General features: G+C 43.1%; 1 long non-coding RNA gene across 1 annotated transcript; it reads left to right on the top strand.

Moving 5' to 3' along the window:
• Nucleotides 1–15604: 15604 nt before the first annotated feature.
• On the top strand, nt 15605–16220 carry LOC139435287 (uncharacterized). Its single transcript, XR_011644568.1, has 3 exons — nt 15605–15716; nt 15807–16080; nt 16154–16220. It is a non-coding gene; the product is annotated as an uncharacterized lncRNA (long non-coding RNA).
• The last annotated feature ends 10616 nt before the right edge of the window (nt 16221–26836 follow it).

Raw genomic sequence — 26836 nt, 5'->3', positions numbered from 1 at the left:
AAATGCAGATTAAAGTCAAAATAATTCCTTTATTTCAAGGCTATATATATATATATATATATATATACAGGCAGGCAGAACAGACCACTCACCGAGGACAAGCCAAATCACACGACAACCCGACAAAGAGAGACAGAAAACACACAACTTAAATACACCCAGAACTAATCACATAAACACGAGACAGGTGAGGAGGGAGGAGAAAACACATAGGTACCAGGTGAACACAATTGGGTAATCAGAGAGGGAAACCGACAGAAAGCAAACAGGCAGGAAACGGGGGTGAACACTTTACAAAATAAAATAGGAAACCCAAAGATAGAAAAGGACACGAAAAATACTAACACAGACAAATCCTAACAAAAGGACTGTAGTTTTTAAAGATATTACTGATTTTCTTTGAATGTAAGAATGTAAATACTGAGTCTGAAATAGTATAGCAATATGCTGTAAAATTATGTGAAAGCATGAATAAAACGTGTCCTACACTAATAATACAAAGTTATTATGGCTGTGTGTACCTTGTGTGCACCGCCTAGTGGTTAAAGCACGTTATTGAATTATTGTTTTTATGTGTTATAATATAACACATAAAAACAAGAATGTACTCTTAATATTTTTTTCATAAAATATTATTTGAATATTTTAATACAAATATGAAGAGTACATACTTTCATAGGGGGAAAGTAGAAGGTCTGTGATAGAAATATAGAATATAAAAAATCAAGAAGATACTATAAGTGATCTCTACAATAAAACAGTTATACAAAGATATGATGTAGGATGTACAAAGATATTAATAGGAGGAGGTGCAACACAGAAAAACGAATTAACCTTTATTTAAACATTAAATAACAGATTAAGGTCTTTTAAATAAGAAAAAAACTTTGGGGGTATCTATCTACAGATAAATATTAAGCCTGACAAAGTACTTAACGTCTAATATATTGCTTTCCTGCAATGTTAACTATGTTGAAGCACTTATTTTAACTGATATTATACATATGAATTATACTCTTATGTATGTAGATAGAATAAGAAATGTGCAGAATATGAATATGTTTAATGGTGGAGGTACACACATATTGATAGATGTCTTGTAATGCACTGTTGAGGAACCTGTGACCCAAGTGTTTCATTCATTGCATAACTACACCGTAGTTGTGTATATGATATGTCAATAAACCTTTGAAAATCTTGAAAGGGATGTGCAAAATAGCCATAATATACAGTCTTTAATTAACTATTAGTAGAGAATAACGAGTAATGAATATACTTTATTACTCGTTTCCATTCATGTCAATTGCAGATACATGCTTAGTCTTCTCAAGCACCAACTATCAAATATCTCTCCTGATTGTTGGCACTTGACAATTACCTTCCCTGAATTTTACTCAGGTCACGTGTAACTAAAGTCTGATTTAAGGGTTGTTTATATTTCACATAATTAATCAGAATCTGCAAAGTAACTCAAATAAATGCAGTGGAGTAAAAATACCAGGTTAACCTCTGAATTGTCGTGGAGTAGAATTACAAAGTAACAATGAGCTGTCATGTGGGTATATATTAATGCTGCGCATTATGGACACAAGCGATTTTCACCCATTTATTAATTATATGTTTTACATTTGATAACACCAATGTGTTTAATACTGGCAACTTCTAATTGTGGGAAAAACGAAAACGTTCAGTCGAGACGTCCCATAGGACATTTTGCGAAACACAATAGCCAGCATGTGTAGTTCTGGGGGGGGCGTTCGATTCCAGTTTTGGATAGTCTGGCGTGGTTATATCTCTCACAGGCTCCGCCCTCTACTGGACTCTATGGGTACTCTCTTACCCCACAAGCATTCCCCCACTGAGACTTCTATAGACGTAGCCGGCCCTGGGCGGGCCTACCTGAATGCGCGCACATCACACCGTATAAAAGGAGGCCTCGCCTCCTGGCTATCATCCTTTTCTCTTCAGCAGCGGAAGTGATTCCACGAGAGACTGAGACGTTTGAAAGAAGAAGAAAGAGTTATCATACCTCCAGGGAGTCGCCACTGCTAGAGACCCGGGCCTGTCCTTCGTGCCCTGGTTGAAATAGCGGGCGCCGATCCCCACCACCTTGCTTCGAGTGGTTGGTGAACCAGGATATGGCTGAGGCGGTGCCATTCACGTTCGCCATTCCTTCCGGGTCTGGCGTCCATGGAAGTCCACCGCCCAGGGCTGTACTCTCCCTGGATGATGATCGTGGCGGCGGATGTGTGGGCTACTCACTTATTGCGAGAGATGCCCCCGCCTCACCAGGTCAGAGCGATTATTGGGCCGCAAGGCCGAATAAGTAGCTTGGTCCTTGGGCCTTGCCCCAGGCCCGGTTCCCCCAGGGACTGGTGCTCGGTGGCTTCACATGATATAGGGTCGCCCCTACTTCATCACAGGCCGCCACCGCTGCCCGCCGTGTGATGTCCCTGGGATATCACGCCGCGTGGCACTTTCCAAAGAGGATCGTGTTGATCTCCTGGGAGCCCCCGTGTTTACGGAAGGGCTCTTTGGATCGATCTCCTTGCTCACGGGATGAGGATTAGTCGCAGCGTAGCTGCTTCTTGCCCATTCCCAGAGGAAGAAACACTGTCCTACACTCCCCGCCCCTGCTGTAAACCCCAGTATAGGGAGACAGCAGGTGGGCGTGTGCACGTGAGTGGAATAAACCGAGTGCTGTCAAAGCACTGTCTGTGCGGGTTCAAGAGACGCTATTGCCGGCGTGCTGTTGTCAGAAAACACACCTTGCCTAGTATAATGGCTCCGATTAATGCATTTCACCGTTGCAATGGGAAATACAGCGTGAATATGTGGGCGCGCGGCCCTCCTGAGAATGGCCGTGGTGCGTTCAGGGACCCCCGCAGGAGAACGGTGGTTTAGGTTGTAAACTCTAGTTCTGGAGTGAGGTGTGTGTGTGTGTGTGTGTGTGTGTGTGTGTGTGTGTGTGTGTGGGAAAAATGCATTCAGTAAAGACTATTGCATTTATCCCAGAGTAAGAGTCATTTCTCTCCACAATTCCACTTTCCCCCATAATGTCCGTTTCAAAGAGACGGCATTGTGACGGCAGCGCGCGGCCCCCCTCCCCCGAGGGCGGGCCACAGTGCGTTCAAAGACCTCAGTAGAGAGGTGAGACGAAGGGAGAGGTGCAGGCACGGAGATCCCGTGCCCGCGGCGCCCTCCACCTCTTCGGCCCACCCCGTGGAACCGGCGTGCCGGCACTCACGGGGACGGATTTTCCGTCTTTACGGATCTGGCTGGCGGGGGGAGAACATCTCTCCGCCCGGGACGAGGGGGCGAATCCCGCCTCCTCCCTGTATAATGCACAGATCACTACGTTCTGTAATAAGAATGAGGTTGATCTGTATCCAAATCTAAGTGTCTTTTGTTTCCACAAAGGCTACACTTAGGCCTACACACAATGTTAACCGTACAAATTCCCCATTCGCTGCCCCAGCTGTAGCTCCTGTAAAGGAGGTGGCTAATGGGCATGCACAGAGAGGGATGAACCGCAGGGAGTGCTATCTAAAGGAGAGCGCTATGCGGGTACAGGGGCATTATGGCCGGCGTATTGCTGTCAGAGAACACACTACGCCTAGAGCAAAGACTCCAATGCAGTTTACCCGTAGTGGTAAAGGCTGCATTATGGCGGAGTCCGCACTCACACAAGAGCCTGTGGCGGTGCGTTCAGGGACCTTAGTAAAACACACTATGCCTATAAAGACTCCGATTAATGCTGTTTACCGTAGTGGTGAGAACCATAGATATATATAAACACTAGATGGCTCATGGGAGATTTTCCAGCGTAGCTGACCGGCCGCCATCTTGCTACAGTTAACAGTTACTGTGGTAGCTGTTGTAAGGTGAGTGATCTGCACACAAATACTCTTAACTCACTGAAATCTTGACTGATTTACAAACGGTTTGGTTTATTATAAACATGATTAGCATGGCTATGATACAGGATGCTTGGACATGTTGAAATTGCAGCTTTTCTTTGTGTATGTGGTTGTATTTATTAGCTGGCTAATAACAAGAGGCTGTCAGTGAGACCTAGTATTACAAAGTTGACCCATCAACTTTACACCAGTGGGAGAGGCAGAACTGCTCTTTCTTTTCAACACAACTTAAGTTACACATGATTTCTTCCAAGTGGTTTGGCTTGTTAAAAACATCTTGCATTATGATACAGGAATTTGCTGGCTTTGTGTTTACAGAAGTACCTGCCCATGCCGGACTTTTGTGCAGCCTACGGATGCTCTAATCACCGCAGTCTGTCTGTCTGCAGTCTATATGAAGATCTCATGTCAAAAATAATTGTGATAAATTAGACAGAACTGGCCTGTCTGTAAGCACATTTTATGTTTGTTTGGTTCTTCTGATAAAGGTGTGAATATCTAAATAATATACCAACATATGCTATTGTCATTAGTTGTGTCCCTGTTCTTAAAGCTAAGGCATTGCTAAATTAACAACTCTTGGCTTACAGAGTGGTAACATGAGACCGATTTTTATATATAAAATATAAATGTATTTTAATTTTATAATTTATTTTAAATATGAACAATATAATAAAATAAATGGAAATATATACACCGGCAAATATTTAATATAAATACCTTGTGTGTGTGTATAGCTATTGCTTTATCTGATTAATGTTATTTTCATATGAAAGTCCATGATTATAAGTATGCAGTATCATAACTACATCTTTGATGTTTATAAAAAACCAAACCGTTTGAAAATTGGTTGAAAATTGAGCAAACTATGGTTATTTAAATAGTAAACCATAATGTTATGAATGAGAGAACTCCCTGTAGCAAGATGGCGGCCAAGTGGCAACGTCGGTCTCCATAGAGAGGCGAAGTCCCTCCCTTTCCGGAAGCCTCCATGGGACCCCGGAAGCGTAAAATTATACATTGAAGTCAATGGAGAGAGAAAGGTTATCTTTTGATCCCGTTTGAATTGTGCCACGAATGACACATATGATGTTTGTCAATTTAAAAGAATATTTCGCAAGTCAAAAAAATTAAAATGTGTCGTAAAACTGTGAAGTTACAATTTTTTTTGTGTGAAACCGCTGAGTGAACTACAGGTCTCTTGGTATCGCACAATACGCGTCACTATCACAAAGATGGCCGTCACGTTAGCAAATTTCACCTGTTTCTCTCAGAATGAGAATAAAAGTATAAAACGAGGAGACTACAAGTCTGGACACGTTGAGAGCTGTACATACACGAAAGGGGAGTTATTCGGTTCTGTAAGAGCAGCGGGACCGGCTTTACAAGATGTTGGTGAGTAATATGAGTGCAATGTGTAACGTTAATGTCAGCTAGCTAACATTAGCTAACAAGGTACACTAACGTGTTTTGTTTCAGTAACTAGTGTTCTCCTTTAGAACTTCGTGGTCTGTGTGTGCTGTGGATAACATTAGTGTTCACAAGAACAAGGTAAACTCCCGTGTTTTGTTTTAGTTGCTCTTCAGATTGAAGCGGCCAGTTTTATATCGACTATACTGTATGTGTGATCTCCTTTTACATCTCGTTGTGTCATTTGAGTTTATTTGCTGTGTGTAGATTCAAGGGTTTTGGTTATCTTGTCAATTTGTTTGGTTATCCAGGCACAGCTGTGTGTGACTCCCTCGGGTACACTGGTATGTGTTTTCCTAATGTAGAGAGCATTGATTAATTAATAAACTACACACTGAGTCTAGATCCTGACCAAATCCTTTTTTATTGTTGATCAAATGTTTTTCAAAAATGTATTCATACACATTTAGAAAAATACAATGTACAATCACAACCAGTACAACACACATTACAAAAAATACAGAAAAAACAAACAATAACAACAATCAGACAAAACTATGGAAAAATAACCCCTCCCACCCCCAGATCCGGACCATCCTTGTATTATTGCTCATTCAATCTATTATAGCATGCTAACACACATGGTACTTACTTTATTTGTACAGATCTGCATGGGAGACGATGGCGCGATGCAGAGCGCTGTCTGTGATTGTGCACGGGGGATGTACAAATGCAGCCACGCTGCAGCATTGGCAATATGTGCCATGTGGCAGATCAGCTCCACAGATGTTGAGTGCCAGTGGAGGAAGCCTGGCACTTCCAAAGTAGTCCAGCCGGTGTCTCAACTTTACCAACAGTGAGAGGAGACATACAACCCACTGGCCAGAGACATCGCCACTCAGGATGTAGACTGGTTCAGGTCTGCACTGAGGGGCGCACAGTGTGGCATGGCATGGCTTTTGTCACCTGAGCCAGAGCCGCGGCCTCAACATCAGGCCATTGTCACCGTGCCGGAGCTGGTGAAGGGGCATGGGGGTCGGTGGCTTGAGGCAATTCTTGCCTCAATGCGACTGAGCAGAGACCAGCAAGCTGCCATCCAGACAGCCACCGGAGGACAGCGGACAATGTGGCAGTTACACAGGCGGGGCAGGTTGACAGCCAGCAAGTTTGGTGCTGTGCTGCGGTCGGGACTTTCATCCACTCCATGCGCGTCCCTCATGAAGAGGGTGCTCGGGGGGTACAACTTGGACGGAGTCATGGCTGTCAACTGGGGGGTTGTAAACGAGGCCGAAGGGGTGAAGGCTTTTGTGCAGGCCTATCAGGAGACAGTGTTCGAGTCTGGTCTCTTTGTGAGTGAGTCGGTGTTTTGGGAGCATCCCCCGATGGACTTGTGCAGCCATCTGCCCTGCTGGAGGTGAAGTGTCCACCATCATTATATAGGATATATATATATATATATATATATATATTTGTATACATATCTGTAAATTGTATAATTTTATTTGATTTAAAAGTATTTTTGATCTCTGTCTATAAACACAAACTGAGTAAGATTGACAATAAAGTTGACTTTGAAAAATATATATATTCTTTATGAAAATAGTTGACTGTTGGAGAAATGAATCCAAATGAAACGTTGGACTGAACTACAACTACGCCTTTAAATCTCTACGGACTGTTTTTCAGTGGGATGGCAAGTTCCTATCTTTAAACATTTATTAGTTTTTTCTCACAACAGATTTGATTTTCTGAAGTTAATTTAACTTAACCATGTAAGGTCATTATTAAAAAGGTACAATCAATTTGTTTAGGGTTGAATAAAATAATGATAAACATTTCATTTGGATAATTTACTGACAGAATAAGAAACTCAATGACGCTCTACTCACCTGTTCCTTTTTATAAAGTGAAACAGTTGAAACGATAGATTTTAGTAAACTTAAAAACAACCTTCTCCAAAAGCTATCAAGGAATATACCTAATACTTGTTTTAGAACTTTATTACATATTTTTATATAAATAGTTTGAGTGATCCATAATTGACAGAAGCTTGTGTTTACACTGACCTGTTACTCATATATTAATGTCTTTGTAACTTATTTAAACCACTACCTCACTAATTTCTTTCATTCATCACGGTTCAGTAAACTAAGTGACACATGAACCAGTTTAATAATTATAATAACGTAGGATTGCAACTCTTTGAAACTGTAGGTGGCTCTTAAAAGAGCCGTTGTATTTGGGTGTGCTGGTCTCAGGTCAGTCTAAGCCCTCTCTCGCGGATGCAGCGGGATGTCCTTAGGCATGATGTTGACCCTCTTTGCTTGGTTCATCTTACTGAGGGGCAGCTACATGGATGTCGGTGCAGTCCACAATCATTGTGCAGTTGAAGGCAGAATGAATTTATTATTGACTCCGAATGAAGCACAACTTCATGTCATACAATACATTGACTTTATTTGTAATTGTGTAAAAAAATAAAGCATTGATTAGCAAGCAGGACCTGCAGGAACAGAGCACGGTGATGGATGGAGCTGGGAAGAGAGAAGAATAAAGAAAACAGATCAACTTCATTATCGGATATTAAAAATTCAATTTCAAAACAAGTTGCCGCTCCTACAGTTTTCTAGTGTGTAAAGATGATTTCACTTGACCTATGCAAAATATCACACTCAATACATGTGTGTCTCTGGGGGGTGCATTGTGCCTTTGATGTATATAAATAATATACCATAACCAAATTACCAAACCAAACTATTACGTACAGTGGAAATCAGGTTGCCAGAGCAGGTCAGTCCAGTGTGCATGTTCCTCAGGGTCTCAGCAGTTACAGGTGAGGTAAAGAAAATAAAAGAGAAAAAGGTCAGTAACAACACTTTGAATAATTATCTCTTTTAATAATGTTCTATCAGTAATCACTCAACTACTGTCTTTCCAACAAACAGATTGACTCACTATCATCACAATGAAACACGTCCAGAAGAATGGACCACAGATGGAAATGAGCTATTAGCTATAATCTGGCATATTGCATCTCTTCTCTTTGCTGAGATTAATGTTTTTGTATGCATTGTCCTTCTATAAATAAATACATGTCATGCAAAGCTGCCTGCCTGCCTTCCTTAGACTCTCCCTGAACTGCCTAATCTTTTAATGTTCAATGTTAACCATTTGAGCAGATAGCATTAAGTAGAAAAGATCGCAGATGCTAATCTGCCGTTAGCCTACCTCCCGCCCCCTTAGCACCTGGTGGAGGGGGCGATAGGCTCCTCTTCAAATGTTTCACAAAATACTTACCATCATGACTACTCTTACCGTTTAACATTTGGGTTCACTTCATGTTAAGGCTAATACAAATGACAAGGCTAAGTAATGTGATGCTAACTAACGTGCTCGCTACTAGCTATGTAGCTAGCTTGACTGTGTTCCATGCACAACATGTGTATTACCTGATATGTTTGGTCCAACGACTCCTGGTCCTTTCATCAGACGGGAAGCGATAGAACGAGCTATGATCTATAAGTATGATCACTTATGTGATTACAACCTGGTACAAAGCACACAGGCATCTTGTAAAAGTGAATTTATTTTTAGCAATCTCTTATTTATTGGAGGGAATAAATCAGTTATGAGATCTTCTTCTTCTTCTTCTTCTTCTTCTTCTTCTTCTTCTTCTTCTTCTTCTTCTTCTTCTTCTTCTTCTTCTTCTTCTTCTTCTTCTTCTTCTTCTTCTTTGCTTTAATTACGAGTCGCAACCACTTGGAGCATTATCGCCTGTGACATCACTTACGCGAGCCAGAATGGGATTTGGGATTTGTAGTCTTTGTAGTCGCGTATTTTTCATAGTCTTATATTTCAACAGTTTTACGACAAAATGTGACTTTTTTGACATGGAACTTATTGTTTAATATTGACAAACATCATATGTATAGTTCGTGGCACAATTCAAACGGGATCAAAAGATACGTTTTCTCTCTCCATTGAATTCAATGTTAATTTTTCGCTTCCGGGGTCCCATGGGCCGGAAGTAGATGGGCGTGACTTCGCCTCTCTATTGGCCAGCAGCGCGGGTGAGTCATCTAGTGTTTATATATATCTATGGTGAGAACAGCATTAGGGTGGAGCGCGCGCTCACATAAGAGCGCATGGCGGTGCGTTCAGGGTCCTCAGTAAATAATCGGCCCTTTCTGTGTCAACCCTCCAGGGGCAAATTTTCCCTTCGCGGGGAGTTTTTGCGGTGGAACGGGTCACCAGAGAGTATCACAGCTTCATAGCTGCTGCCCCACAGCTGAGGGCCTGTCCATTAACACAATGTTCTGGGGAATGGAAACTCAGCTGTGTGCTAACAAGGTGGAGGGACAGGAGGACGCAGCGTCCCACTGTACCACATGTCTATACACTGTATCACATGGACCACTGTCTTGTGGGTGTCCCACACTCACCTCTTTTTATGGGCATGCGAGAGGTAAATCTGTTCTCCCAGGAGGCGGCCCCACAGCTGAGGGCATGCCCTTTAACACAGTGTTATGGAGAATGGAAACTCAGCTGTGTACTATCAAGGTGGATGGACAGGACGCTGAAACGGGGCTATTCACTCCAGTTCTGCAGCGTCCCACCCCCTTTTATGGGCATGCGAGAGGTGAAGCTATCCTCTCGAGAGGGGATGAGTTTCCTCTCAGCAGAGATTCAGGCTATGGTGCAGAAACAGGCTGTGTCTGTTGTGCACCCTCAGCGCAGGGAAGAGGGTCTTTATTCCATATATTTCCTGGTTCCCAAGAAGACAGGGGAATTTAGACCTATTCTAGATCTCCGCGGCCTGAATCGCCACATTTCCCGCAGGAAATTCTGCATGCTAACTATGAAACAGTTACTGGGGCTGGTGCAGCCAGGCGATTGGTTCACCACCATCGACCTGAAAGACGCGTACTTTCATGTAGAAATTGCTCCAAAGCACAGAAAGTATCTGTGTTTTGCCTTCCAGGGAATAGCCTACGAGTACAACAGGCTGCCGTTCGGCTATTCCCTATCCCCACGCACATTCAGCAAATGTGTGGCCACAGCGCTTCCACCGCTGCGCGCACACGGCATGAGAGTTTTCTTTTACATAGACGACCTCATAGTCATGGCTGGGTCATGGGAACAGGCAATGTTTTGCACAGCACAATTGATCACACACCTAACCAGATTAGGCTTCGCGATCAATTGGAAAAAGAGCACCCCCATACCTCACCAACGGGCGTTGTATTTGGGTGTGGTGCTCGATGCAGGCACGTTGCGCGCCACCCTGTCAGAGAGCAGACGTGCGTCCCTTCTTCAGGGGGTACGCAGACTGCGACAGGGGGCAACAGTGACAGCTTTTACTGTCATGCAGACACTGGGTCTCATGGCGGCTGCTCACATGATGGTCTCGTTAGGGTTACTACATATGCGCCGCCTGCAGAGGTGGTTCTCCAGCCTGCGCTTGGATCCCAAGAGGCACAAGCGGCGGCTGGTGACCATACCCCCCTCAGTGAGGGGCAACCTCCGGTTTTGGGGGTCCCCGGATCACCTCCGGAGGGGGTCTCCACTGGGACGGGTGACCTCCTACATCACAGTGTTCACGGATGCATCCGGAACAGGATGGGGAGGGACCTGTCTGAAGAGGGCTATAGGTGGGCGCTGGGCTCTAACAGAGTCTCGACACAGCAACCTCCTAGAGCTACGGGCGGTAGTGTTAGTCCTCCGGCATTTCAGGCCCCTAATTCAGGGGGAACATGTAATGGTCAGGAGCGACAACAGCACCACAGTGGCTTATATCAACAAGCAGGGCGGAGTTCGATCCGCCGCCTTGTTGACCACAGCGGAGGAACTGTGGTTATGGGCTTCAGAGCTGGTGTTATCTCTGAGAGCCCTCCGTATCCCGGGACTGGAGAACGGGGGAGCCGACCTCATGTCGAGGGGCGGCCCCCTGCCAGGCGAGTGGGTGCTTCACCCGAAGGTGGTGAAGCAGATCTGGGCCCAGTTCGGGAGAGCGGAAGTGGATCTGTTCGCCAGCCGGCGAAACAGCCACTGTGCTCTGTGGTTCTCCGTGGCTCGGAGCGACGACCCACCCTTGGGGGTGGACGTGTTTGCACACGAGCCATGGCCAAGGAAGCTGCTATACGCCTTTCCACCGCTGCGTCTCATTCTCCCCCTCCTGAGGAGAGTGAGGCGAGAACGTCTGTCAGTCATCCTAGTGGCTCCGGATCGCGTTGGGGCGCCGTGGTACTCAGAGATGACACAGATGAGGGTGGGCCAGCCCTGGGCGGTTCCCCAGTTCTGGGGGGCGATGTCTCAAGAGGCAGGTGCAATCGGGGCGTTACCCACTCTCGGCCGTCCTCTCCAGGTTTGGCTCCTGAGAGGGACAGGTTGAGACAGGGCCAAAGTGGCTAGGATTCCAGCGATGGTGTGAGGAGCGGAGAATAGAGCCCCTATTTTGTGAGTTAGGCTCTATTTTTTCCTTCTTACAGTTACTGGTGGACAGAGGGCTTGCACATTCAACAGTGAAGGTGTATGCAGCAGCCATCTCGTCCTGTCATGAGGGATTTGGCGGCAGGTCAGCCTTTAGTCAACCACTGATGTCGCGGTTTTTACAGGGGGTCAGGAGGCTGCGCCTAGTATAGTGCACGCCTCCACCCCACAGTGGGACCTGCCCCTAGTGCTCGAGGCTCTGGCCTCGGGACCGTTTGAGCCTCTGGAGCTCTCCTCTCTGAAAGCATTGTCGTGGAAAACAGCTTTGCTTCTTGCCTTAACGTCAGCCAAAAGAGTGTCCGAGTTAACTGCTCTTTCGGTGCACCCGAGCTGTTTACAGATTCGGGGTGACCGGAGCGGCGCGACACTCAGACCGCACTCCTCCTTTGTGCCCAAGAGCCTAAGGAGTGCGTTCAGGTCAGGGGCTATTCAGTTAGGGGGTTTTAGTCTTCCCCCCCATGGTGGGACCAGGGAAGCTAAACTGCACCTCCTCTGCCCGGTGCGTGCGCTAGCATGTTATGTAGAGCGCACGGCTGCCCTTAGACGCACCGAACAGCTGTTCGTGTGCTTCGGGGGTGGGGTGATCGGGAAAGCTTTGTCCAAGAAACGCATGGCAGGCTGGCTCTGCGAGTGCATTGCACATGCCTACGGACAGGCAGGGAGAGCCTGCCCCACGGGGGTTCGTGCACACTCCACACGGGCTGTGGCTGCATCAACAGCCTTATTCAACGGTGTGAGTGTGGAGGATATATGCACAGCGGCGTCTTGGTCGACGCCAGGCCCCTTCATAAGGTTTTATCTCTTGGACATGTCGGGCTCTTTCTCCTCGTCTGTACTTGCGGGGGCAACACAGGACTGGTAGGGGGGAGGGGGGTTGTGGGTCAGTTGGCATCTGACGTCCTCCCCGGACGTAATGCGCCTTCGCTGTTCTCGGGCCTTCGGAGGGTCCCGGGAGGGGCGGGGGTGGCACACTGGGCCCTTACAGGGCTGGAGGGCTGCTCTCCTCCTGCCGAGAGCAGGAGGGGGGGAGCCCTCCACACTTTAGTCCACACACTCGACACGGGGTCAGTGTTTGAGTGTGGGGCAGGGGCTCTGGCGCTCTCCCTGTTATCCTTACCCCCTAAACGCACCAGGAGCGTCTGCGCCGCGTTACGTTGCGGCTGCGCCACGCTGCGGCTGCGCCACGCTGCGACCTCCTCCTGCGACCTAACACACCAGGCGCGTTTCAAAACGTTGCGGAAGCGGAGCGTCGTGTGTGCAGCCTCGCAGTTCTTAATTAACTTTAAAACATTAATATGTAGTTGTTACCTTCCACTCCACAAACTGCAGCGACTAAAAACCAGGCCTTGTCCTTTCTGATGTTGTCCTTGTAAAAAGCATTGGTTACATCGTATAACATGGTGTGTTTCTCCACTTCCATTATGAACACCTCGTCGTCCATTGTGCGTATCGTAGTGGAGGTGTTGTGATGAAGGAGGGGGGTCTGCTAAATTAGTATAGAGGCCCGGATGCTCACCTTTCCACTTCCTGCGAGGGGGGGGCTGCCTGCCCGACCTTACGGCTGCGCCGCGGCAAAAATAGGATTCATCCTAATTTTAGAGAAGCGCTGCGCCGAGCCGCTTCTGGGACGCGTGTGGTGGAATAGCACCCATTGACTAGAGTGGCCGCGATCCTTACGACCGCCGCGGCGCGGCCGTAACGCGGCGCAGACGCTCCTGGTGCGTTTAGAGGGTTAGGGATTCAGGGAGGCAGGCGTGTAGTTAGCCCTTTCGGAGCCGAGGGGGCTCTCCCCATCCAGGGTGGTGGGGTCCCCCGGCACTGTTTTTTGAGCACACTTTTTGCGAGGTAAGCGCAGCAGGGTGTGCTCTGTCAGCCACAGCCCAGATTTCTCCTCGGTTACAACCGGGTTAAAGGAGAAGGTGGGGCAGCAGCTGCTGACCATAATAGCCGGTCAGGGGCAGTAGGGTGGAATATTGTTGGACGACAGTGCGCGTATACATCGAGGCTCCACCCACTGTACCCATAGAGTCCAGTAGAGGGCGGAGCCTGTGAGAGATATAACGTCGGGTTACGTAGTGTAACCCTTGTAATATTAGCACAGGCGGAGCCCTCTACTCGGGGCACTGTATGTCCTATTCCGCTCGCTGAAGAGAGGTGTAGGATGATAGTCAGGAGGCGAGGCCTCCTTTTATACGGTGTGATGCGCGCGCATTCAGGTAGGCCCGCCCAGGGCCGGCTACGTCTATAGAAGTCTCAGTGGGGGGATGCTTGCGGGGTAAGAGAGTACCCATAGAGTCCAGTAGAGGGCTCCGCCTGTGCTAATATGACAAGGGTTACACTACGTAACCCGACGTTTCGTTCCTATTCACACAGCTGTTTGACGCTCTGCGTAACCTTACGGGGACTGTAGTCCTAAACGATAGCTGGGGATTATGGGTAGTGTAGTGTCTTCGGCCATCCTAAACTCAGAAATGTTGACAATCGCAATGATGCTCGAAATGTCCCTTATAGGCCTACGTCTGTTTCCGATTATTTTTAATTTGAAATTCAGTTCCTGACGGATGCCAAAAAAGCCCGAGATTATGGAATTAAACCAATAAATAAAAGCAAGGATAATTGAGTGTTATTGGTGAGTAAATAACAGTGTGTTATTTTGAAAAGAATAACGAATTAGAAGGAAAAAAAGATTTAAAAAATACAGATTTCAGTATCCTGAGGCTCTGAGCCCCATTTATTGTCTGAGCCCCATTTATTTTCCTCACAGACGGCAACAAAAGTCCGAAATTATACGATTTAAAATAAAAGCAATAATTGTGGCTTGATATTGAGTAAGAACATGTTTTTAGGAACCACACAGCTTCCGGTCTCCCACGACCCGACCTGAGAAAAAGACGTGCTGCAGGCAGTAGAAATACATTGCTTTTAAAATCGTGCTGTGCAACACGAAAAAAAGGGGCAAATCGTGTTGGTGAACACGAATCAATAGATTAAAAATCGTGTTAGTGAACACGAAATGCCGTGAGACTGGTTTGAATATTACGCTACATGGGAAAAGGTAGCAGACTATCTGTAGAACATTGTAATTGTAAAAGTGTTGCTTTTCTGAAATTGACTGTTTTCCTCGGATACAAGATTAATTGTATGAATACTATGTGTATCTTTCTTAGAGTACATCACAGCAGGAAGTACAATACCCACCGCTCCAGTACAGTCGGATGTCAAACAGACCGTCCACAGACTGTTTGTGTGGGAACTCAGAGGGTTGAGACACGGTCTGTGGGAACACAGACAGTGGAATGTAAAGTGTCCGCCATTTCTGTTGCTACACTGTTGGCCCGGGGAACAGTGAAATCGGCACACGTGAGAAGCAAAGGTAGACTATAACACTGACAAATCACAGATACATTACCTTAATTGTGCTTTTATTACATGTACAGCACTTGGGCTCGACCAAAAATCGTTTTTAAATGTGCTCTATAAATAAAACCTTATTTGATATTATTGTATATCACAGAAATACTGTTATGTTGACTACAAGAAATACAGTGCTGTTTGTAGTTTGTACATTTCTCATGAATTAATCTGTGAGATGTACACAAGTTGTTGGCCTTTTACAATATATTAGTGTCTTATCTAATGTACATAGTATTTATGCACTTTTCCCTTTTTATTAACAGGCATCCAGGCCACGGTGTCTTTCAAAAGTGTTGGCACTAAAACGTCCACCTACACAGAAATCCCCTTGTCCTCTACACCAATAAAGGGCCCATGATTGGGACCTCGCAAGAGACCTCGACTGGAGTTGGAGGAGGAACAAGCAGAGACGTCGACAGAATTTGAGGAGACTCTGGGTTCGAGTTACCACCCTGATGATACTGTAGAAGAATGCGACGTATCGTAAGTTTGGTACATTTGGTACACATTACTATTACTGTTTTTCAGAGTTGAAATCTAAAACTTATTGTTAATTTTGTTTTGTTACATTAGACCACAGGCACAATCCACGCACCGTGACGTAAAGTACATTGTTTTTGAAAGCTGCCTCAGACAGCTGTTTGAAAAATGTCCGGTGTGTAAGACAGACTGTGAGGTCCAAACAAGAAAAGTGGGGACCTATGTGGCGTTCACACAGCGTTGTTCAAACTGCAGTTACTTCAGAAAATGGGAGAGCCAGCCCATCATCGGAAGTACCCCGGTTGGCAACTTACAATTATCCGCTGCTACATACTTCACTGGGGGTTCCTTCTTCCAACTACGAAAGGTATTTTACCATCTCTAACATCTATAGCATATGAAAAATGACAGCAGTGGCCTTTTTTTCTATTTATTCATAGATATGCAGAGCCATGCAGCTGGAGATCATTGGGTATGGGACCTTCAGGAGGCATGCTAAGAGTTACCTGGAGCCTGCTATTATCCACAAGTGGAACACTGATCAGGAGCAGAATTTCGATAATCTACAACAACAGGGGGGAAAGGTCGCAGTTGCAGGAGATATGAGAGCAGACTCTCCAGGTAAGCAGAAACAGACAAGACAGTCTAGTGCCAGAGTTACTGGTGTATATTACAATTCATCTACTTATCCATTGAAGTTCTGTTGAAAAGCCTTGAAACCTCCTGTATTATAACAAATTATGTATACAATGCTTTCTTTTTCAGTCTATGTGGATGAGCTGACGAGGCTTGTGTTTCACAAAGTGTTTCTGGACCCTACACCCTTTGTGGACGAGCTGAAACGAATCCACGTCCCAGAGGACCTGTCAACTCAATTTGACAGGCCCCCCTGGAGGAAATGATTGTCAGCCGTTTCTCCCATTTCCCCCCAAAGGAGGTCGAAATCCTACATATTGTCCAGCCAGATCTGGAAACTCCTGGCGGATCCGGAGCACAACACACGACGGAATCACCACTCTGATGCCTCGCCCTAAATATCCCCAGCACCAGCTTACAAAGCTGCGATACGCAAGTTATCGAAAACGCATATCGGGAGAGGAATGGATGATGTACAGTGTATAAATATACATTCACACATTTTGTACATTTGTAAAAATAAAGTTTGATGGAAATACTTAGGAGCCTTTCTTTCCTGAATTATTTGCTCCTATAACATATCATTCATATATAGCAAACCATGATTTGATTTTTCATCAAACGGTAGTAGTTTATTACAGGTAACAATAACTTACTCTTCTTCCGTTGTATTTGTCAAAGGTCCGAAACTGTATTTATAAATATTGTGGCGATTCTGCAGGGTGTATGGGTTCAAGCAGTTAGGCTCTGAGTACTGGGTGGTCAACCATGCAGTTAATGGATTCTGGAACTTGCAGCATGCGTGTTACAACCTATGAAGGTAAGATGTGTTACAAAACACGTTTAGCAATTAAACCAACTATGGGAAAGGTTTATAAAATAAACATTCAATTACTAAGGAAGTAATAAAAGTGCATATAATAATCTATTGACTTGAAAAATATGTATGCTGTATATCTTGGTATATGTGTGCTACTGTTGGTGTTTTCAGCTAGCTGCCGACATAATGTAACTAAGCTAGGCTACCTTTCTTATGCTATTGCAGCACACGTTTTCTCCGTCACTTGGCATCAAAGCGCAGTTTCCACAACGGCACCTAAATAACAACAGTTGTAGGTACATCTGATGACATCTGAAATGTAAGACATATACTAGATAAAAACGTACCACAATGACACTGCTCTAGTGAACGGCGAGGCAAGACTCGCGATTTGGTCTATTCTAGGATCAAACGGAGGTTCGAAATTGTATGCTCCATACGCCATTGTATGCTATATGTAAGCTATCTATTTATCTATATAACTCTATCTATCGATTCTCAAATCTAGTATTGCTATGTTGCTAAGTACCCGCTAAACCACTTTACGGCAGATGTCAACAGGGGCAGAGCCTTTCTGGTGGTTGACTAATCAGAACAGAGTGGCAGAGCTGACCAATCGGAGCACACTGGACGCACAGGAGGGTGGGGGCAGGAACTCCATCGAGCCGTTTAGCACAGGGAGTTAAAACTCATACTATACAGAGATAATGTATGAGAAACCAATCTGAGTTTGGAAAATTGCACAGTATTTTTCTATTGTAATATCCCTCAACAATGGTATTATGATCAGTAGAAAAGACCATGCCATGGGACCTTTAAAGTGCCATATTGTTCAGGTTCAATTAGGAAACTATTAAAGTACGGGTTTGAGTCCGACCATATTAATTTGTGAATAAAATATTTGTAAATAATAATTAGAAGCTGAGTAATTGGCTGCGGAGCAAGCTGCTGACTATGTGCTCAGTGGGCGGAGTTACAGAGACAAACAACTTTTTTCTTATTTCTTAACATGATTGAGACTTATAGAACGTACCCCCCTCAAGATTAACATAGTTCTACATGATTGATTCATGTTTCGACGAGAAACATGAATAAATTATGTTTCATATATTAAATGCATATTTGCAAATTGAACAACCCCACTTTCCCCTTTTTTTCAGTGTATATGACTTTGAGCCAAATACTTGTTTTTGGGCTGTATAAATAAATTGACTTGAAACTGAACTGTTGCTGATTTAGAGTACTGGCACCAAATCAAGCACTGCCCAAAACTCAATACCTTAGATTATTATTGAAAGTTTTTTAAACCACAAAGCTAACGCTTAGCCTCTGAATTAGCCACGAGCAAGAAAATGCTAATGGCGTGTGCACAGAAACTCACTCATAACACCCTTATTAGTTATCGCAACTGAAAATCCAACCCATCGATTAGATCGTGAGAAGACACAGAATCGATAGGTAAGATCATCACTCTATGATAAGAACTCGCGACATAATAAACAAAAACAGACATCATAACTCTTGGCGCTAGGTAGCAACAACGGCAATATCTCTTACCTTCGTTGTTGTCTGATCAAAAGTTGTCTTCAATGGCATTAAAACGATAACAACGCTGCTGAAGTTAATCCATAGGTTAATCCAATGTGTCTGTGTCACTTTTAAATGATTTCTGATCATCCATAAGCAATAAACCTACTTTTCCATTTTCAGATGTCAGAGCGTGAGATCTGGGTAAAACTGCATCAATCTATCAATCAATCAATGTTTATTTATATAGCCCAATATCACAAATGTTACATTTGTCTCAGTGGTCTTCACAGTGTGTACAGAATATCAGTATGACAATACGACACCCTCTGTCCTTAGACCCTCACATCGTACAAGGAAAAACTTCCAAAGAAAACCCAGTTTAAAGGGAAAAATGGGAGAAACCTCAGGGAGAGCAACAGAGGAGGGATCCCTCTCCCAGGACGGACAGACGTGCAATAGATGCCGTGTGTAAATTGAAAAGATAATACATTTGCAACATAGGTAGTCCAAATGTTTGGAAATGCATGTGTGTATAATAGGAAGATGAATCCACGAGGATATCCATCCAGGACCTATGATCCAGGACCACAGCCACGACTCAAGATCCAGCGCTCGCGATCCAGGACACAGGACCGCAGGATCATCCATGACTCCGGATCCCAGCGTATATAGACACCAAAAAGAAAGAAATTTGGGGAAGCTGGGTTAATCGGAACATGAGTGTACACGGGTATAGACAGAGAGAAGGAAGAAGTAAGATGTCCCCCGACAAACTAAGCCTATATCAGCAAAACTAGGGGCTGAATCTAATCAGCCCTAACTATAAGCTTTATCAAAAAGGAAGGTCTTAAGCGCACTCTTAAAAACGGATAGGGTGTCTGCCGCCCGAACACAAACTGGAAGCTGATTCCACAAATGTGGAGCTTGATAAGAAAAGGCTCTGGCTCCCATTGTACTTTTAAAGATTCTAGGAACAACCAACAACCCTGCATTCTTGGAACGCAATGCCCTAGTAGGACAGTAGGGTATAATGAGTTCTTTAAGGTAAGATGGCGCCTGCCCATTAAGGGCTTTGTAGGCGAGAAGAAGAATTTTAAATTCTATCCTGTGTTCTATAGGGAGCCAGTGTAAGGCAGCCAGAACAGGAGTAATGTGGTCCCTTTTCCTAACTCTGGTCAGTACACGAGCCGCAGCATTTTGAATCAGCTGAAGCGACTTGATTGACTTCTTGGTACTCCCTGATAATAAAGAGTTACAATAATCCAGCCTAGAAGTAACAAATGCATGGACTAGTTTCTCTGCATCGTTTTGAGGCAAGATATGCCTGATTTTTGCAATGTTACGTAGATGGAAGTAGGCGGTCCTTGAAATTGATTTTATGTGGGCGTTAAAGGCTAAATCCTGATCAAATATAACACCAAGATTCCTTACAGTCTCACTGGAGGCCAAATTAATGCCATCCATAGTTAGTATGTCTTTAGATAATTTGTTTCGTAGATTCTTCGGGCCAAGTACAATAACTTCAGTTTTGGTCGTGTTTAACATCAAAAAGTTTAAGGTCATCCACGTTTTTAAGTCCTTAAGGCAGTCTTGAATTTTATTTAGATGATTAATTTCATCAGGCTTGATTGATAAATATAGTTGAGTATCATCCGCATAACAATGAAAGTTTACAGAATGATTCCTTATAATATTGCCTAACGGAAGCATATATAATGTGAACAAAATAGGTCCGAGCACTGAGCCCTGTGGCACTCCATGGCTAACTTTGGTTTGCGTGGAAGATTCATCGTTAACACGTACAAACTGAGAGCGTTCAGATAGATAGGACCTAAACCAGCCTAAAGCAGTTCCCTGTATGCCAACTAAGTGCTCTAGTCTTTGCAATAGGATATCATGGTCGATAGTATCAAATGCAGCACTAAGATCGAGCAAAACAAGAATAGAGACAAGTCCCTTGTCTGAGGCTATTAGAATATCATTTGTGACTTTAACCAGAGCTGTCTCTGTGCTATGATGTGTTCTAAAGCCAGACTGAAAATCTTCAAATAAATCATTGTTTTTTAAGTAATCACACAACTGTTTTGCGACCGCTTTCTCAAGAATTTTTGAGAGGAACGGAAGATTAGAAATAGGTCTATAGTTGGCTAAAACCTCTGGATCGAGGTTGTGCTTTTTAAGAAGCGGTTTTATCACTGCTACTTTGAATGATTGTGGAACATAGCCTGATAATAAAGACATATTCATAATATTTAATAAAGAAGTGCTAATTAATGGAAAAACTTCCTTCAACAGCTTAGTTGGAATTGGGTCTAACATGCACGTTGATGGTTTAGAAGAGAGAATCATTGAATGTAATTGTTCAAGGTTAATGGCTGAAAAGCATTCTAGTTTACTATCTAGTGTAATATTAGAACTTACGATTCCGGGAGCTGTTGATAACACTATACTGGTCGAAGGCAAGAGGTCATTAATTTTGTTTCTAAGAGTAACAATTTTATCGTTAAAAAAGCACATAAAATCATTACTACTGAGTGCTAAGGGAATAAAAGGCTCAATCGAGCTGTGGCTCTCTGTCAGCCTGGATACAGTGCTGAAAAGAAATCTTGCATTATTCTTATTCTCATCTATTAATGAAGAGTAGTAGGCTGCTCTCGCTTTACGCAGTGCTTTCTTATATTCATTGAGAGTAATATGCCAAATTAAACGAGATTCTTCAAGTTTAGTGGAACGCCATATCCTTTCAAGTTGTCTAGACTTTTGCTTTATTTTGCGGGTTTCGGCATTATGCCATGGAGCTAATCTATGTTGTTTTATTTTCTTCTTTTTCAAAGGAGCAACAGAGTCTAATTTTATTCGCAGCGCATCTATAGCACTATCAACAACATGATCAATTTGGGGTGGTGTACATTTTGTATAAGTTTCCTCCCCTACATGCAGACATGCTATCGAGTTAAGTATTGGTTGAATCTCTTCCTTAAATGTGGCTATAGCACTAACAGATAGGTTTCTGCTGCAAGAGCTTTTGACTAATGCTTTGTAGTCTAGTAACAGTACTTCAAAAGTTACTAAGAAATGGTCGGATAAAGCAGGATTATGCGGTTCGACTAATAGTTGCTCAATTTCAATACCATAAGTCAGAACAAGGTCGAGAGTGTGATTATAACAGTGGGTTGGTTTATTTACACTCTGACAGAAACCAACATAATCTAATATAGAGTTAAATGCAACAGTAAGGCTATTTTTATCATCGTCAACATGAATATTAAAGTCACCTACGATAATTACTTTGTCTGTTTTAAGAACCAAAGTTGATAAAAACTCAGAGAATTCTGATAAGAATTCTGAATAAGGACCTGGTGCACGATACACTGTAACAAATAAGATTGGCTGCAAAGTTTTCCAGGTCGGATGCGTAAGACTAAAAACGAGGCTTTCAAAAGAGGTATAATTACATTTTGGTTTAGTATTGATAAGTAAACTTGAGTCAAAGATTGCTGCAACTCCACCTCCTCGGCCCGTGCCTCGAGCAATATGAGTGTTGACATGGCTGGGTGGAGTGGCCTCATTTATGCTGACATATTCTTCATGTCTCAACCAAGTTTCAGTGAGACAGCATATATCAATATTATAATCTGATATTAAATCATTTACCAATATTGCTTTAGATGCTAGAGATCTTATGTTTAAGAGACCACATTTAATCTTCCTGTTTTGTTGCACTGTAGTAGTTGTTACATTTACTTTTATTAGGTTATTATGTATGACACCTCTATTAGGTTTTACCTTAAATTGTCCTTGGGCAGACACACACACCGCTAATATTGGGTATTTTATTGGGTTCGGGATTCCTATGGGTGACTGCCTAGGAGAGAGCGCAGAGAAGCGTGTAAGACTGCGACTCTGCCTCCTGGTCTCAACTCCAGTTTGTCATGGATTACGTCCACAAAGCCCTGAAATGTTTGCCGAAATGAGATCTGCACCTTTCAAAGTAGGGTGAATGCCGTCTCTCTTAATCAGACCAGGTTTTCCCCAGAAGGCTGTCCAATTATTTACGAAGCCCACATTGTTTGCTGGGCACCACCAAGACAACCAGCGCTGAAATGATGACATGCGGCTATACATGTCATCATTGATCAGATTGGGGATGCATGGGAACTGCATGCACAAAGGCCCCACTTTTTTTTGTTAACGTGTGGAAATTGTGGAAATATGTATGTGGAAATTCCCCTTCTATTATATTTGCTCTAACGGTTAAAAAGAGATGTCAATCACCAAAATCGACCAATGGGTTCCAGAGAAATGGCAAAAACGCCCATTTCCACCCAAATCACCCCAGAGGTGAAGTTATCTTTGCTAAACCTCTCTAAAAATGTCAAATGTCACTTGTTTTGCATCAATCTTGATACAGGGTACTTATTATATGTTATACTTTGGATTCCTAAAGCTTTTAGTCCACCATACCATCATCCAAGGGTAGTTTTCACTATAAGTAAAAAATAATTTTTGGACAGACACTATCATTTACAGTTTTTTACTATGTTCAATCTGAATTTTCTTTCAAATAAAAAACATCTACAGATGTAGCACCTCATTTCAGACTCCAGCTAACAGCTTCCTGCCTACGACCTGCCTAAGACCAGTATCGAGGAATGTTAAGCCCTCCCACTATTTTCCAAGAGGGTGTTGCCAGATTTTCAATTTCAGGTTTTAACCAGGAGGTGCTTCATTCACAAATACAGAAAGACAAGTTTCATGGACTTTCAGTTGTGTTTTGAAGAGCATTTGAACACATCAATATTTTAGATCAACTAAAGTATATCTAATCTTGTAATTCAATAATATATAGTCTTTATATATAACATAATCATAATAATAATGTAAATGTTTACATTACACTTCTTTATTTGTTATGCTCATACTTTTACCTTTACAATCGTTTGCTTTAATATGCAGTATATTTTTTGTATATTTTTGTGTTTGCTTCCTCCTGCTCCCCTTCGGACACATACTGTATGATTTATTATTATTATTAATAATATGAAGATATTATTAAGATAAGATAAGATGTTACTTTATTGATTGAACATTTTAGTTTAGAATGTGCTGTCCCACGGTAATTCAGAAGGCTCACAGGTCACATTCCGACCATTATTTAAAACAATAGGTGCTTTCACACACACACACTTTGATTTGTATAGAAGGAGCTCTGTGGCTCAATGGCCAGCGATTAGGTGTGGCGCATTTATCATGGTGATCAGAGCTAACTGCCTGCCGTCAGATTTCTTTTAAAAAACAGGTCTGATTTTAAGACTATTTCTGCGCTCATAAAGAATGATAAGAATAAGAATAATGAGTATTGAACTGGTTTCCTTCATTAGTGAGTTTATGTAACACTAGAACCGCCAATCGGGTCAATTTGTGTGATGTGTAACTTTTTTTTCAATAAAATATTAAAGTCTCCCAGTCCGTGACTTTTCCTGAAAGTGTGTTATGTAGCACCCTATTTTGTTACAAATTGCATTCTAATAGCGGGATTTGACGGTTTTATGTAGGCCTATACAAAAACCTCTGGCGGTTCTAGTGTTAAGGTAAATAGGTACAGTAGCCCTTTTTTTATCAGTAACGAATTTAGCAGTTGAACATAAAAGTCAACTAACTGAATTGCAATTACAGTGTTGTGTCTTGCCACTCAGAGTAACCTACAGTTAATTTAGCTGCTGGAGAAGAAAGATCAGGGGGGGAGGGGGGCAGTGTTGGGAAAGTTCACTTTCTACATGAACTAGTTCAGTTCACAGTTCACACATTTTAAAATGAACTAGTTCAGTTCATAGTTCATAATTCAAAATGTTGAACTAAAGTTCATGGTTTCAAAAATGAACTAATTTATAGTTCATAGTTCTTTTTTCAATATGTTGCTGCGAGCTATTATTTGTCTCCTGTACGATGTTAATGGGCCATTTCAATTTTTACAATATCCTCAGAGGGCCGTACAAGTTATTGACCTCTGCTTAAAAAAACTAAAATCACAGCCCATTCATTTCATTCTGTGCAAAGAAAAAGCAACCTCTTAATCCAGATATCTCACCATGACTCGCGTATGCATGCACGTGCACGGTGTGGCGTGACCACCAAAACAGAAAGATATGGACACAAGATGTGTGCAAATGTATTTAGTTTCCTATTCATGTGAACATGATTTAAGTGGGGGAGGGGGGACCTAACCTCCTCTAGGGGGATCCGGGGGGCATGCTCCCCTGGGAAGATTTTTTTTAAATGTTGAAGTTAAAAGCATCAATCTGGTGCACTTTGAGAGCAACATTAGGAGAGCTATGGACACATCTCTCAACACCCAAACACAACTGTAAGCAGATTTTCTTTTAATTTATGGATATTTGACAAATCACTCTCCTTTCAAACTGTATTCTTCTTTATTAATAACTATCATATAGTATTTTATACCTGTTTACTTTATTCTCTTATTTTTTTTATAACTATAATGATCATATAAAGATGTGCCTTTACCTCACTGGTTGTAGACAAAGCTTCTTATATTCGTTAGCATAGCTAGCTAACCAGATGCTAATGATAACAACAAAGTTATTGACTGTATGACAGATGAGCAGATCGCCACTGGGCTTTCAACTAAAGACACAGACACGCAGAAACTGCGGCATGTGTATGGACTTTCTGCCATTTCTGAAGTGCTGGAGTGGTTCTGGTGCTCTCCGTCAGAACTGCACCCCTGTCAGTCGAGACATATACCACGTGATGACACGTTAGGCTCGTGTTGTGTTCAAGGACCCTGATCTTGGCCAGGAAAAACAGGTACTTCCTTGTTTAATTATTTTGCGGTCTAGATTTCTTTCATTTTTTTATTTTTTGCGTGTGTTTATAAATTACCTCGAGGGCCGTACCAAATTGTCTCGCGGGCCGTATACGGCCCGGAGGCCGGAGGTTCCCCACCCCTGCCGTAGAGTCTCACTCTGAGCGAGTGCTGCTGCAGCTGCTCTCGGCTTCGTCCATACTAATTCATTCATTCATTCATTCAATGCTCGCCGGTTCCGCGGTTCCACATTGTTTGTTGTGAGGAGTCTGATATATTTAGTATATTTATATTTTAGTGCGACAGCCAGGGGTGACAGGCGCGTACGCGTCACAGGCAGCTTGCTGTTGCCAAATTGGGTGGTTTTCCGCATTATTTTGAAGCCTGTTTACGGTGTGTTTTAACTGGGTTTTCGGCTGAAAGGCATATGAAATCTGGTACACTTTTGAACGCCGTTATAATACAGTGCTGAGAATGAACGCACTTTTGAACGCCGTTATACACCGCTGAGAATGAACGCGTTCTCAATTACGTTCATCTAGCGGAAATACAGTACGTTCAGTTCACGTTCGCCCAAAATATGAACGCGTTCATGAACGATCGTTCATTGAACGCGTTCAGGTACATCACTGGAGGGGGGAGAGCTGTGTAAATACATAGCTGAGAGCTGCCGTTTCATTCAGACTGTTTAAAAAACGGTAACAACGGACTATTTTTCTTAGCGGATGCATGTCAATCTAAATCAATACAACTATTTCTTAAATCAATAAAAACATTTTCTAAATCCATACAAGCATTTCAATTAATATTGGGAGTCATGTCGTTACTTTGTTGAGAATGTGACCATGTAATAAGCGGGATAATGTGCAGTGACTTGTTCCTTATGGGGAAAATAACACCCTTCATGCAGATCAGGATCCCGACGCGTACGAGGCTCCATTAAAATATAAATATTTGTACTGAATTACTGAGTTTAGGCACGTTAATAATGTTTTAATGAAGTTGAATACAGTATATTCATATGTGTCAGTGATTTCATGTCAATTCGGCGAACATAAACATAAATGATCGTGGTGAAGATGATGATTAAATTAGAATTAAAAAATCGAGAGCCGGGCTGCATTTTGTCCCGTTCGTTTTTTTTCGACTAAACAACATTATTTTGTTAAATAACAACATGGTGATGTTTTGTAAATGATTACATGTCTCTTATTTAGCACAGAGTATGATCCTATCCATGACATATGGATCTTAACAAAGATCCATGCCTGCCAGACATAAATCTACCGTACTGTATCTGACTTTATTTCA

Source organism: Pseudochaenichthys georgianus, chromosome 15 (genome assembly GCF_902827115.2).
Source record: "Pseudochaenichthys georgianus chromosome 15, fPseGeo1.2, whole genome shotgun sequence".
In the NCBI taxonomy this organism is placed as follows: Eukaryota; Metazoa; Chordata; class Actinopteri; order Perciformes; family Channichthyidae; genus Pseudochaenichthys; species Pseudochaenichthys georgianus.
The sequence above is the reverse complement of the archived record's forward strand: the minus strand, read 5'-3'. Positions and strand labels throughout refer to the sequence as shown.